The sequence below is a fragment of the Rhinopithecus roxellana genome, chromosome 5, assembly GCF_007565055.1.
Source record: "Rhinopithecus roxellana isolate Shanxi Qingling chromosome 5, ASM756505v1, whole genome shotgun sequence".
Classification (NCBI taxonomy): Eukaryota; Metazoa; Chordata; class Mammalia; order Primates; family Cercopithecidae; genus Rhinopithecus; species Rhinopithecus roxellana.
Window position 1 is genome coordinate 75,809,814 of NC_044553.1, and position 15,449 is coordinate 75,825,262.

Genomic DNA, 15,449 nt, shown 5'->3' on the forward strand with positions numbered 1-15,449 from the left:
TTCAAAATTCCACAATTCCAGGCTCTATCCCTGGAGGTTCTATTTCAACTTGGTAGAGTCCTAAAACCTGGCTCTTTAAATATGCAGATGAGTTTGATATATGTGGTCCAGAAAGTTCATTATAAGACATAATGAAACAAGCAAATAGTGAAAACATGTTAATAAAGGCATTTTCCAAGTACATAGCAACGAGGAAAAGAATGGTCAGACAGCATCAAGAGTATTTGTGCTAAGAGCTGTGGATTTGGGAGCGGTCAGACTCTCACTGGCTCTTTCTTGTGGTGGTAACGACAATTTCTTAAGTCACTTGCTGTTGTGCGACAGTAGTTTCTTACCCAGTTACATACACAGCACAGCTGAACGGTTTCTGTCATTATCAAGCACTTTGTGCTCAGCCAGCCACATTTTCAGGGTCACTTCAGTGGTGAGAATCTGCCATCATTCTAGGCAGGCTGAAAACAGGGCTGTGAGTGAAATTCATTTCTTGCAATTCTGGTTGCAGTTAGCGTTAAGAATGCTTAGAGGAAACTGCCTTTCCAAGACGAAGATAAAACCAAGCCTTATCCTTGGTTGCCACATTGTTCAGTCTGATTTTCTGACCATCCTTTTCAGCCACAGTATTAACTAATGTCACTTTGATTTAAAAAAATAAATTTATTTTAGGGTTAATATTTCTATAATGGGTGCTTTTTAGTCAATGCCTGTATAGCACTTATAATTTTCCAGGAATTGTTCTGAGTTCTTTAAATATATTAGATGATTTAATTTTCATGACAGCCTAATGACATAGGTTCTGTTACAATTCTCATTTTTTAGATGAGGGAAGTTAGGCAGGGAGTTGGGGGAGGCAGATAAGTATTTTTCTCATGGTCTTTACAGCAGGTGAAAGTGGGGACTTAAAGCTATTTATTCTTGTTTCAGAGTCTAAGCTCTCAGCCACTTAAACTCTTTCAGGTGCTTTCTGAAAACTCTGTGATGTTAACATTAAGCTTACAAAATGTTCATTCCCTAGAAGTTCATTGTTTAAAAGACCTCAGCTTTTAAGTGAATGCCCTACTTTATACATTTGGATAGTTTCTTCTACTTTATTTCTGCAAACTTCTTAAGACCTTACTGCTCTTGAATGTGAATTACCTGTCCCAGATCCTTACATAGTTGCCATATTGGATTCCATGAGAGCCTCTTGATAGTGACTGAATTATTTCCTCGAGAGTAAGAAAGAGAAGACACAAGATAAGAAGAGAAAAAACGGTCGGCAAAGCCTGAGTCCTGTCGTCTCGCCTTCCTCCCATACAGCATGAGCTTCACCACTCGCTCCACCTTCTCTACCAACTACCGGTCCCTGGGCTCTGTCCAGGCGCCCAGCTACGGCGCCCGGCCGGTCAGCAGCGCGGCCAGTGTCTATGCAGGCGCCGGGGGCTCTGGTTCCCGGATCTCCGTGTCCCGCTCCACCAGCTTCCGGGGCGGCATGGGGTCCGGGGGCCTGGCCTCAGGGATGGCTGGGGGTCTGGCAGGAAAGGGAGGCATCCAGAACGAGAAGGAGACCATGCAAAGCCTGAACGACCGCCTGGCCTCTTACCTGGACAGAGTGAGGAGCCTGGAGACCGAGAACCGGAGGCTGGAGAGCAAAATCCGGGAGCACTTGGAGAAGAAGGGACCCCAGGTCAGAGACTGGAGCCATTACTTCAAGATCATCGAGGACCTGAGGGCTCAGATCTTCGCAAATACTGTGGACAATGCCCGCATCGTTCTGCAGATTGACAATGCCCGTCTTGCTGCTGATGACTTTAGAGTCAAGTATGAGACAGAGCTGGCCATGCGCCAGTCTGTGGAGAATGACATCCATGGGCTCCGCGAGGTCATTGATGACACCAATGTCACTCGACTGCAGCTGGAGACAGAGATCGAGGCTCTCAAGGAGGAGCTGCTCTTCATGAAGAAGAACCACGAAGAGGAAGTAAAAGGCCTACAAGCCCAGATTGCCAACTCTGGGTTGACCGTGGAGGTAGATGCCCCCAAATCTCAGGACCTCGCCAAGATCATGGCAGACATCCGGGCCCAATATGACGAGCTGGCTCGGAAGAACCGAGAGGAGTTAGACAAGTACTGGTCTCAGCAGGTTGAGGAGAGCACCACAGTGGTCACCACACAGTCCGCCGAGGTTGGAGCTGCTGAGACGACGCTCACAGGGCTGAGACGTACAGTCCAGTCCTTGGAGATCGACCTGGACTCCATGAGAAATCTGAAGGCCAGCTTGGAGAACAGCCTGAGGGAGGTGGAGGCCCGCTACGCCCTACAGATGGAGCAGCTCAATGGGATCCTGCTGCACCTGGAGTCAGAGCTGGCACAGACCCGGGCAGAGGGACAGCGACAGGCCCAGGAGTATGAGGCCCTGCTGAACATCAAGGTCAAGCTGGAAGCTGAGATTGCCACCTACCGCCGCCTGCTGGAAGATGGCGAGGAATTCAATCTTGGTGATGCCTTGGACAGCAGCAACTCCATGCAAACCATCCAAAAGACCACCACCCGCTGGATAGTGGATGGCAAAGTGGTGTCTGAGACCAACGACACCAAAGTTCTGAGGCATTAAGCCAGCAAAAGCAGGGTACCCTTTGGGGAGCAGGAGGCCAATAAAAAGTTCAGAGTTCATTGGAAAAAAAAAAAAAAATGTTCATTGTAATTTTTTGGACATGTTATTGGAATGTCATTCAGCAAGTTATCAATCACTTTTTGGATTATCCATAGGAATTTCCAAGTTTCATTTTCTCTACTGCTCAGCTGGGTCATAGTCTGTCACCTATAACATGAAGCCAGAGAGACATCAAACCCAGAAACTGGTATTAGTGTCAGTGAGTGATTTCTGAGTGTGTGCCAAGCAAATAAAAACAATTTTCAAATTCTCAATTAGGTATTATCTGTCCCTTACATTTGTATGTGAAAGTTGACTCCAGTGATACATTCATTATAATAAATTACCTTTTTTCTAAGAGAAGAAATATAGCTAAAAGATGGTTGTAAAAACAGTATTTCAGTCAAGCAGTTGAAATTTCCACCATGAATTAATTACATTGTTTTATGCCATCTCACTTTTATGTTCTCTGGGAACTACAATTTGTCTTTGAACATGTTTGCTTATTATTTTTATTTTGATTAATATTAAGTAGTTTAAAAATGTAAGTGTATTTAATGCCTCTTTGCTTCTAAAATTTGAAAAGAAACAACTTCAAAGAACTATATTTGAGAATTTCAGTGTGTAATGGTTTTCTGCTTCTAGCAGAATTAAGTAGGGGAGCGAGTTTGCAAAGAAATGCCATGTAATAATGGTGATGCTGATAACAAAGACAGTTAAAACCACAGGTTATAGCCACCTGACCATATCAGCGGGTTGCACATGACCTGAAAATACCACATGTTGTTTATATGCCTTCCTCAAGCCAAATAGGCTTTAGATAGAAATTCCAACCATAGCAATACTTCATTTATCTGGAGGTTACTCATCCAGTATCTGTAAACATTCAAAACATAGTTGATAATAATAAGCAAAAGCCTCTGGACAGCCAAATAAGATGCTACAAAGCCAAAACACTAAATCCGTGTATTTGTCTACCGCAAGGGGCTATAACAAAGCATGTTTGCTCTTCCAGTAGAATACAGTTGTTCTACTTGTCCTGATAATGGTGATTTCCAGACACATTAGAAGGTAGGAGAAGGAAGGGAATTACAAACTTCATAACCGAGGCCAGGCACAGTGGCTCTCGCCTGTAGCCCCAGCACTTTGGGAGGCTGAGGCGGGTGGATTAGTTAAGGTCAGGAGTTTGAGACCAGCCTGGCCAACGTGGTGAAACTCTTTTTTCTACTAAAAATACAAAATTAGCCAGGTGTTGTGGCACACGTCTGTAATCCCAGCTACTCTGGAGGCTGAGGTGGGAGAATTGCTTGAACCTGGAAGGAGGAGGAGATTGCAGTGAGCTGAGATTGCACCACTGCCCTCCAGCCTGGGTGAGATAGCGAGACTCCACCTCAATACAAACAAAAAAACTGCATAAACAAAAAAGTGTGGCATTTCTAGTTGACAGCTAAAAAATTAAACGTCAGCCGGGCGCGGTGGCTCAAGCCTGTAATCCCAGCACTTTGGGAGGCCGAGACGGGCGGATCACGAGGTCAGGAGATCGAGACCATCCTGGCTAACACGGTGAAACCCCGTCTCTACTAAAGAATGCAAAAAGCTAGCCGGGCGACGTGGCGGGCGCCTGTAGTCCCAGCTACTCGGGAGGCTGAGGCAGGAGAATGGCGGGAACCCGGGAGGCGGGGCTTACAGTGAGCTGAGATCCGGCCACTGCACTCCAGCCTGGGCGACACAGCGAGACTCCGTCTCAAAAATAAATAAATAAATAAATAAACGAAACCCTGGAAGTCAGAAAAATTGAAAGAGCTGTGTGCCCTGGAACTGTTAAGATGGGCTACCAGCAACATGAAGAGCACAACATAATTTGATTATGATGAGCCTCAGTTGTAAACAATGGCTAAATTTTATTTAATATAGGATGTTTAGTAAAGCACAGTTTGCAATGCATTTAAAGAGATATTAAACACTCTTCCATGCAAGAAATTAGAAAACGGCCCCTAATGACATGACAAGATCCTGTTGTGTGTTGCTTACCTAGGACAGTAAAGACATTGCTCCTCTGACACTGTTCAGAGTAGTAATTACCAGGTTGTCAGGTCTTTTATTGTTTTACAAGACATGGGGCACCTGAGTCTGGAAATGATGGAACAGACACAAAATAAATGGCCCGCTTTGCTCACTCATCAGGAATTCACTGGCTGTGCCTCTGCCACATGCCCAGGAAGTGGGAAGCTCTTTATCACATTTTCCTTATAACCCTCCTCTTGTTTTCTGCCATCATCCTTAGCTTCTGTTATCATTTTTGGAGATTTCAGCCTCTGTGTTGACAATTCATCTGGGGTTCCCTATATGACAGCTTGAAAATCTGTTCCATTCCAACACACAATAGATATTGCAGGAGGCAGCCGCCGTGTGAAATCGAGTTACCCACACCCTGTAGGTTATATTGGAATGATGATTGCAAGATGCCCAATGTGCCTGAAATGAATTTGAGGACTCTATGGTTCACATTCTTTGGAAATTACATTTTTAGTCAGGAAAACTAAATTGAGACCCATACTAAAAAAATTTTGGTGGATTTTGTTTTCCTCCATTTAATGGGTACCTTGTGAGATTCGTATACAAAGCTAGGGCTAAGAGGCTGTCACAGCCCTGTTGTAGACAGGTGACACTAATTATTCTGCTCTGGGAGCAAAAAGCTTGTTAGAACTGGAAGTTTTCTAAGCAGCCCCCTCACGTTCAGTCAATTTGCATTTTAATTTGCTTTCTGAAAAATCAAAGGTTTAAGACATATTTATTTTGCTGATTTCATTTATTGTTTTCAGAGCAACAGGAAAATGTAAGTGCCTTTCCATGTGATAAAACCATAGACCCTACTCCTTGGTTCTGTTTATTGAGTGGCTATCAACTGAGCCCTAGCTGTGCACATAGCTTAGCGCTAGACATATGGGGATGAAGGAGCTGGAGCCTCCCTGCCCTCAGGAGTTTATATACTAGTAGAGAAGTGACAAGTAAGCTCAGGAATAAGTAAGGATTGTGGCAGGTGCTCTGATATCTATTAGCAATGGTGTGAAGAAGAATAAGGGCAAAGAGCTGTCTTAGTTGGGGCCATTACATTGGAGGTTTAGACCTGAGCAGTGAGTCAACCAGCCACACAGCAAAGCTGGCAAAAGAGTATTGCAGGTGGAGAGCACAGTAAGTTCAGCAGCCCTGAAAGGGAAAGGCTTGTCACATTCAAGGAGCTGACTAAAAACTGGTGTGAGCCGGCCCTGTGACCTGAAGGGAGAATGCGGATAGCTGAAGTGGAAATGAAGACAATGAGTAGCCTACGTAGGGCCTTGTATGGCACTATAAGGTGTTTGGATTTATCCTAGAGGGACACTATCAAAGGATATTTAGCAGAAGAGTGGTATGATTTCATTTACATTTTGCAAAGATTCCATTCTTGGCCAAGGCAGCAGGCTGGAGGGACCAAGAATAGAAGCAGGAAGATGAGTTGAGAAGCCACTGCAGTGGTCACAGCAGAGGTGGTGAGAGCTTGGGCTAGAGACTCAGCAGTGAGGGTGATGTGAAGGGGGCAGATGGGATATGTCTTGGAGTTGGCAATGATAGGAAATGCTGATGGATTGGATATTGAGGAATAAGGATGAGGGAGGAACCAAGAAGGAATCTTAAGTTTGAGGTTTGAACAACTGGGCGAATGATGGTATTTTCAGAGATGGGGGTGACAGGAGACAAAGTGACAAAATCTGCTTTTGACAGACTCATGTTGAAATGCCTATATGCAGCCAGCCCAGTAGAGACACATATCTGATTTTTCCTGATGTAGGTCCTCCCTAGGGAATGTAGCAGAGACATGGTGTAGACCTTGGATTTAGTAAATATCATTAAATTCTGGGGAACCTGCACTTCCGTTTTCCAGTCTCAGATGATGAATATAAATTCCTGTCCCTCCTCATCTCATTTTTCTACAAGAATAAATACCACCCTTTCCCCACCAACACACACATACACACACGAAAGCCATTTGAGATTCTAGGAAGCAACACAAGGGAATAATTCAATGGGTTTTTTTTTTTTTTTAAATGCAAGTTAAAAGTCAACTTAGTTCATCCTTATTAGGTACTGGATTTGTACATTTTACAGACAGAAGAAAATCGATATGATTTTTGTACTGTTATAAAGAGCAAAAGAAGCTACTTCACGTTATGTAATAGATGTTAACCTTAAAATCCTGAATGTTCTGGGACCCTGAGACACCTTAATAGGAAATGTTGTAGACTTGCTTCCTTTAAACCTTTACATGAACTCTCGGGAGTGGCTTAAGTGTGATTGTCCAGATTAGATTAGAGTCCTGAGGATAATGAAGGCAATTTCTTAAAAGCAATTTCCACATTTAATATTTACTTTATCCATGGCGAGGTGCAGAATGAGAACTAGGAACTATTTCTGCCACCTGGAGAAAATTCCTTTAATTACCACCGACCTCACTAACTTCTGCTTTTCTGATTCTCTTGCTCAAATTAGTGTTCTCCTCACAAGGACCAGGCAAGAGATTGAGATTTTCTTTCTAAATTGAAGACTTAGGACAACTGAGCTTTTCCCTGTCAGCTATGGAAGCTTTAGAATAAATACTAATATTTCTTTACATGGCTGAAAGTTGGGTATGAAAATAAGTTTAATGTATTTGTATTTGTTTGCTAGAGCTGCCACAATAAAGTCCATAGACTGAGTGACTTAACAGAAATCTATTTTCCCACAGTTCTAGAGGCTGGAAGTCCAAGATTAAGGTGTCAACAGATTTGGTTTCTTCTGAGGCCTCTCTCCTTGGCTTATAGATAATGACTGTCTTCTCCCTGTGTCTTCACATGGTCGGCCCTCTGTGTGTGTCCGTGTCCTGATCTCTTCTTCTAAAGACACCAGTGAGATTGGATTAGGGTCCACCATATGACCTGATTTTACCTTAATTACCATTTATAAAACGCTGTTTCCAAATACGGTCAATTCTGAGGTACTCTGGGTTAGGACTTCAACATGTGAATTTTGGAAAAACACAGTTCAGCCCATAATAGTATACGATTCTTAATTAGTTCCACCAGAAAACTCTAGTGCAGAAACTTACAACTTCCTTTTAGCACTTTAGTATCATTAACAACAGTTGTTGCTCTTCCTTCTCTTACATATGTTGTAGAAGGCAATTTCTCCAATGCCTTCACCACCTTGCTCAGTTGCCTCTTGCTCTCAGAAAACTTTTTTCCTGCTCTTTCCCCAGCAAATGGAGTTAATTGCAGACTCTTTTATGCCATTGTATAGTACGTCTCACCCTGCACCACAGGTCTTTACTTGCATCTGTAGCCCTGATTAGAATGAGAGAAATGAGGTCAAAGGCTGTTTTCAACTTTGCATTCTATTATTTAGCCTGGCATAGAATAATTGCTTAGTAAAAGAAAAGGTGGGATGTATATGTGTTAGTATTAGTTTGGAGACAGCTTATATTTCATGTAGTGTCAATACAGGTAATCTTTTGTTCATTGCTTACAACTTGGTATTCATGATTATAAGTTCCTGTACTCTAATTACCTTCACACAGAGAACCCCCTGACTTCAGTCAGTAGCCATTAGGGTGACTAGTTGTGAAGGGGGATAACTGGGTATGAACTGGGCAGTCTTCAAAGCAACGGGAGAACTGGACATTCTGTTAATGGTAGATCAGAAGCATTCTCTCTTCCTGGGAGGACTTCCTTGCCCACCCCATGCCCACTCACTTTCCTCCAAGCAGTACTGGGATTTTGGACTTCTTAGGAGGTTCGAGATTGTATTTTGCAGTCCTCCAGTCAGAGCAGGCATTGGCTTGTGCCCCCTCTGGGAAGGACATGAGACGGCGGGCCTTTTCACAGGTAAGATTGTCCTTGAAAGCTCCATTGTCTAGGATGGAGGCCACTAGCTACATGTAGCTAGGCAAAGTTAAATTAACTAAAATAAAATAAAAATTCAGTTCCCCAGTGACATCTGACACATTTCAAGGGCTCAGTAGCCACAAAGGCCTAGTGGCCACAGAATATGGACCATTTCCATCATCACTGAAAGTTCTTTTGTTCAGCATAATTCTAAAGCTCAGCTCATAACTTTGTGTTTACTTCAATAGATGATAAAGTACTTCAATAGACGATAAAGTAGTAAGTACCATTTAGCATGCACTTACCATGTGTTAAACTCAACTCTCTCTTTGAGGGTGTGGAAATGGAGGCTCAGTGAATTAAGTAATTTGCCCAAGTTGGGTCACCCAAATGAGAAAGTAGCAGAGACAGGATAATAATAAAATAAGATATTTTCTAAAATTACCAGTGTAAGAGATATAAAATGGTCCTGCACCGTAATTTCAACTTACATGCCTTTTACAATGAAGTTAAATGAGACCAAAGCAAGTATCTGAGGTTTTGTTTCAGACCAACCTGGACTCAGTTTCTTCTCTCTCGTCTTGGTTCCCAGTGACTTGAAGTGGCTGAGTCTTCCAGCATGGGCCTCCGTGAGGATGAGAAGCCCCTCTCAGGAAAGCAGAAGTCTGGCCAGCTGCTAGCCTTGAGAATATGGAGGCCGTTTGTGTTTCATGACTGCTTTTTACTCCTCTCCCTTTTCCAGATGAGAGTCATGTTTCAACGGGACTAACAGTAGGATAATACCTTTTGCCCTGAGGCTACCCAATCTCGCAGTGAACAAGAATAGGGCCCTGAAAGGGTGAAGGAGGCCAGTCATTTGTTCATGTTTCCCTGTGAGTTATAAAACACCCCCGTCAGGGGAGACTGTTGTAGACTTCTCAGAGAAATGGGCATTTCTGAAGAGAAAAAGGCAAAGGCTTGAGAGCGAGATTTGAAGGTGGCTGAATAGTAACAAGGAAATGTACATAAATAAAAAGTATGCACAAGTTTCCACAGATGGTGACAAAGTAATGAGGGCCTTTTGCTGCTAGACCAAAGGTGACGTTTATCCAGAAATCAGTTGTAATCTGTATTTTCACTATTTCAGTGCAGTTGGGTTCCTGGAGAGAAAACAATCAGAGTAAGAGAATCACGGTTCTGGAAAGCGGATTCTGGCCTCATGAGGTGAGGAGATGGACAGGTGGCGGGACCTTTCTCCCGCCGTCAGCTCCTGAGGGTGAATAGCTCTGTCTCAGTTGCCCATTGCAGCTGACTGGAAGTGGCTGCAGCTGCCTGGAGCGTGGGGAGAGCACGTGGTTACTGATTATCCTCATCTTCCACAGGTTTAGAAAGGGAAGTGATGCCACAAATGTCAGGTATTCGTGTGGCGCAAGGGCCTGAGAAGTAGTCCCGGGAAGAGTTTCACTACTCAAAACTTGTGGCAGAAAGAGTAATTAGTTGTCTGTTGCTGAGTGGCAAATTATCCCCAAATTTAGCAACTTCAAGCAACAAATATTTATTATCCCAGTTCCTGTAGGTCTGGAATGTGGATGTGGCTTGGCTGTGTCCTGTGGCTCTGGTTCTCCCACAGGGCTGAATCCAGGCGTCAGTGCGAGCTGTGGTCACCTCAGTGTTCCACTGGGGGAGATCTACTTCCAAGCTTACTCACCTGGCTGGGACAGATTCCTGGTCCTCATTGGCTGTTAACAGAGACATCCATTCCTGACCACATGAGCCCCTCTGTAAGGCAGTGGATTCCACAGTGATCAAGCGAGAGAGAAAGAGGGGTCATGCAATGTGAAACTCACAGTCTCCTTCTAACATAATCTTGGCAATGACATCATGAATCAAACCACTAGGTCCAGCCCATACCCACCGGGCAGGGATTGCACAACACCGTGAGCCCCAGGAGGCAGGAATCACCAAAGGCTATTCCAGAGGTTTCTATGTAACATAGTGTGAATGGGGGGCAGAATAGTAAATATATTATAGAAATGTTTGTTTTATTAGTAACATATTTTAAAATGTAACTGTCATGTGTTGTCCCATGCTGAATATAAAAGTAACACAAATGCCATAATGAAACCTGAAAGAATTCTGATTGTTCCCTAAAGTGTAATCAGATTGCTTTTTGCAATAACGTCAAGAGAACGGAAGTTTCGGCAAGGTGTATAGGGTAGGTCAGTTATTTTCAAGCATGGATCTCTTTGCTTCAAAGATGGTGTTCATGCTGGTGTGAAAGGAAGGTATTTAACCAGAGGGAAGCGTAAAGATCCCCCAAATCCTGGGAGGGACTGGGAGGAGGAGGACAAAGGCAGCTGAGGAAGTAGAAAAGGGTCTGGATGAGGTGGAGAATACCCAAAAGGAAATTTAAACCTAGTTTGAATTGTTGCTTAGTGGCAAGCCTGCCCTTCCCTTCTAGAGGCAAAGTATCCACAAATTATCTCTGTTATCTCATTCCCACTTTTTCCTGTCCTTACTGCAGTGAAGCATTAATACCTTAAAAAAAAAAAAAAAAAAAGCCAGTAACAGTGATCATTAGCAGTCACAGTTCTCAAATGGGAGAATTCCAGGGGCATCCACACCCCGCCTGGCTTCACCCAGATACACAGCTTTGTGGTCTCAGATGTCTGATCAAGAATCTGAGTTTCTGTGATGTCCTTGGAGACAGAAATCCTGCTAAATAATTAGTTCTTGAATCTATTGGCTGTACTTTATTTGGGAAAACAAGACTCTGTTGTGAGTTGATAACCATAATGGATTTCTAAGGCTAGAAGGCAGAGAGGGCAGGGACTGGATACCACCAAGCCCCAGGCTGTACACCCTGTAGCTTTGCAAGCAGCAAGACACTCATGCCTCCCACTCTCATCTCAAGCTTCTCTGAATCAAAGTTTTCCACACAGCAGTTTACAGAGTCCAAGGGGCTGAGACGAAACTGTTTGGAGCAGAGTGACGTCATGTATTCCTGGGCAGAGCTCCTTGTACCCCCTGCTCTTGAATTTTTTGATTTTTTTTTAATACAGTGTCAGCTTGCGGGCTACATATGTAGCCTTTATTTACACTGCAGACCTTGCAGGATCCTTATTTTGCAGAGCACTGAGTCCTGGCTTTGTGAATTTCATGTCAGGTAAATGGGTTTTAGTCATCCCTAGTTCATGTGCATGTGCCAAGAAAAAAGGGGGACTTCTAAAACGTGTGCTGCAAACCACAGGAAACAGTGCAATCCTGTGTGTCTCCTATTCCACTTACTTCTCACAGCCCCAAAGTAGGATGCATGTTTGGTGGCTTTCTGACTTACAAGTTCTGATGCCTACTCTCAGAGGTTTGCTGTGATCACTGAGGGAAGCAGAAATGGGACATCCTGTGGTCCTTACTGGAGACTCCTTGCAGCACCTAAAACAACCAGTGTTGGCAGAGGCAAATCTGTGCCAGCAGGCCTGGATTCTCATTTCATCTCTACCACTGTGTAGCTTTGGGTAAATGACAGTCTGAGCCTTATTAGTTTTCTCACATGTAAAATGCAAATGAGATCATTGTCAGTGTTTAATAAAGTACTGTTTATGGAGTGCCTGGCACAGAGCTGGTACATGACAGGCACTCCACAAATGATGGCTTCCTTCCCCTTTCCCCCAGTAGATAGCAGTGGCCTGTCATTCCCTCTATTCAAACGGGCACCCTGTTCTGCTCCTTTCTCTCTGTACCCCTTCCCCACTTATCTTTCAGGATAGTAGCAGTTCCCATTAGTTTAGCCTGATAGAGGCTGGACAATATAAAAGGAACAGATTAGAGTGACCACTGGCTGCTTAGCTCTGTTATAAATTGTCAAGATTGTCGTGGAAAAGGAACCTAAATTTTGAAAAAAACAAAAAACCTGGCGAAAAATGTGCTCCCCAATCATGTGAGTGAGACAGACAAGCGGGTTATGTTAACTCCAGAATCATTAATGCATCGGTGATGTCTGCAGCAGCCTGCCAGAATGTGCCAGGATGGAAAAGAGGCTGGAAGATCTTCAGGTCACAGTCAAGTCCAGAGACGAGCCTAGTCCTGTCCAGACAGGAGTCAAGTCCAGAGTGACACAGCAAGGAAGACGGAATCCCATGCAAATTGAGAGACTAAAAAAGTTGAAGGCTGAAACTTTGAGTTATTAATATTTCTGCTTTATAGTTTATAGGATTCATCTTCATGTATGATTGTTATTTTCACAGTAGTCTTTGACGTGGTCATTATTAACTTCACTTGATAAATCTCATAAAATTAAGTGATTTGCTCAAAGCCATGCAGCCAGTGAATAATCAGTACTCAAACCAGAGTCTTTGGAATTTCATTCTGGTGTCTTTTTAAAAATTAAATCCCAATCACAGACTTAATCAAACTGTCTAAGGTACTGAAGTCTAGTTGAAGGCCAGGAAAGGGCCTCCATGCTCCAACAACTTGAATAGACATCATAGTGGGAGAAGACTCTGGGGCCAGGCCATGTGTATTTGCCTCTTTCAGAATTTAAATTGGTTCCAATGGCTGAGGTCCAGCCTTTCTTTTAGAGTAAGCTCAGTTAGGGGGTACAAATCAGGGCTGAAAGGGAATGTTTCCTGCTGTTGGTTCAGCCCTGGTGATCACCCAGAGTGCTGCCAGTTCATTGCAGGACAGAAACAAGATATTTCTTTTTAACTTCCAACTTTCCAAAGCAGGACTGATATTGTGGCTTTGGATCAGTAATCTATCGAGGATAATTTATATTGCTTAGATTTAAAGCAGCATCTCAGTTGCCAGAAAAGCAACCGAAGAGAAAAAAATCAGTCCCATTTTTTCTAAATCACGGCTGCAACTTTGGAAATAATATGTCTATGAAAATCAGACTATTTCTATTGTTATAAGGAGATATAGCCCATTGAGTTATTCTTAAAGGGCTTCTTAAATATAATGATAGAATATTCACACAATGCCAGTATCTATTGAGTACTTCTTTTTTTTTTTTTTTTTTTTTTTTTTTTTTTTTTTTTTTTTTGAGGCGGAGTCTCGCTCTGTCGCCCGGACTGGAGTGCAGTGGCCGGATCTCAGCTCACTGCAAGCTCCGCCTCCCGGGTTTGCGCCATTCTCCCGCCTCAGCCTCCCGAGTAGCTGGGACTACAGGCGCCCGCCACCTCGCCCGGCTAGTTTTTGTATTTTTAGTAGAGACGGGGTTTCACTGTGTTAGCCAGGATGGTCTCGATCTCCTGACCTCGTGATCCGCCCGTCTCGGCCTCCCAAAGTGCTGGGATTACAGGCTTGAGCCACCGCGCCTGGCCTCTATTGAGTACTTCTTAGATACAAGTACTGTTTTGGAGGTTTTATATTTACTCACTCATTTACTCCTCAAACAATGTGCGAATAAATTATTATTTCCATTTCACAGACAAAAAATTGAGGTGTGAGAGGTTAAAAAAATTGCCAAAAGTCATATGGTGAGGTTCAGGGAGAAGATTCCAACCCAACAGTCTGATTTCAGAGCCTGGTAGTTTTCACTCTTCTGCTGTAATGTATTTTATATGAAAATTAGCAAAATTAATCAATGAACAAGACAGACTTTAAAAACATCATAGTACTTTATTCCTAATTACAGAAAAACCTACAGCAATCTGTTAGGGTCAATGGAGGCTCACTCTCTGAACGTTTGACTTGTCTGCAAGCAAATCTTCATACCAACATTTGCCAAAGCCTCCTGGCTCCAACCTTTTTCCTTTGAAGACTCCAGTGAGGTTTGCTGCACTTGAAACTAGGGTTTTATTTTCCTTAGGGGCAGCAGCCTGAACTGCAGGCCAGAGCTCCAAAATGGAATATAGTTAAGCAACAAGTTCTATCTCAAAGCTCAAAATAAACTAAGACCTTTATTAAATCATCCATTTGTTGGCTTAAGAACATTTGAAAGGTTAAGTGCTATATATAAGTAAGATTTATAGAAAAAAATAAACCTTAATTACTATGCAGATGGCTTTTAGGCATTCTGTGTGGATTTACCTCTGATTCTGGCCCAGATGTAGTCGATTTACCAGCATTTTTCAGCTTTCAAAATACTTTAGCTGCTTGGGGACTTTTGTATATTCTAGAGGCAATCTCTGCATAACATCCTACCATTGTATGTGGCTGAAGGAAACATTTGCTTCCATGATTGCCTGGGTAAGAAAGTCTTATATATTGATTGCTCGTCCACAAAAAAACCAGAAACGTAAAATAAGACCTACAACAGTTTCTGTAGGTTTGATGCAAAAAGAAACAACTGCTGTAGTTATAGTGATCAATTCTCCCTAGAAGGTGTATCTGTCTACAAATGTTAACTGTCTATTGTGCCACAAATCCTGATCTACTTGGAAAATATGCATGTGGAGTTACATCGTCTTTGTGTTTCTGCAACCGTTGACGGTTTCCTGATTTTTCTATAAAAAGAAAAATAAGGATGTTGTTTCTAAAAGAAGGATTAGGGAAATAATACTGAAGTCTTCCCGTGTTTTCATATGAAAGAACGTTAATTTACAATCAAGGAACCCAGACTGCACACAAATGATGAACCCTTTGACTGTTGGAGAGGAACAGTTGAGTCAAACAGCCTTTTCACTGGGTCCTTTCCTGGGGTCCAGTGGGTAAATGATTGACTTGTTTTGAATGAGGAATTATTGAGTTCTTGCCAGGTTGAGGCTCAGAGACTGGTACTGGACCTGAAAGTTGGCAATAACTCAGAACCTAAGCAGACATCATAAGAATTCTGCCTGAGGCTGGAGGCTGTCCCTTTGGTCTGTTCCTTCAGTGATTTGTGAGGTGGGAGGCTTCCTTGAAAAAGTCCTGCGGAGATGCTAGAGTACTGGAAAGCATGGCTCCTGTTGACATGGAGCATCCAGTAAAGAGAGAAATTGAAAGCTAAGAAGGAGTAATGGCGCTCT

General features: G+C 43.0%; 1 pseudogene across 1 annotated transcript; it reads left to right on the forward strand.

Moving 5' to 3' along the window:
* The first annotated feature begins 1,250 nt into the window (after positions 1 to 1,250).
* LOC104667826 lies at positions 1,251 to 2,668 on the forward strand (annotated as a pseudogene). Its single transcript, XR_748727.2, has one exon. The product of XR_748727.2 is annotated as a keratin, type I cytoskeletal 18 pseudogene (transcript).
* The last annotated feature ends 12,781 nt before the right edge of the window (positions 2,669 to 15,449 follow it).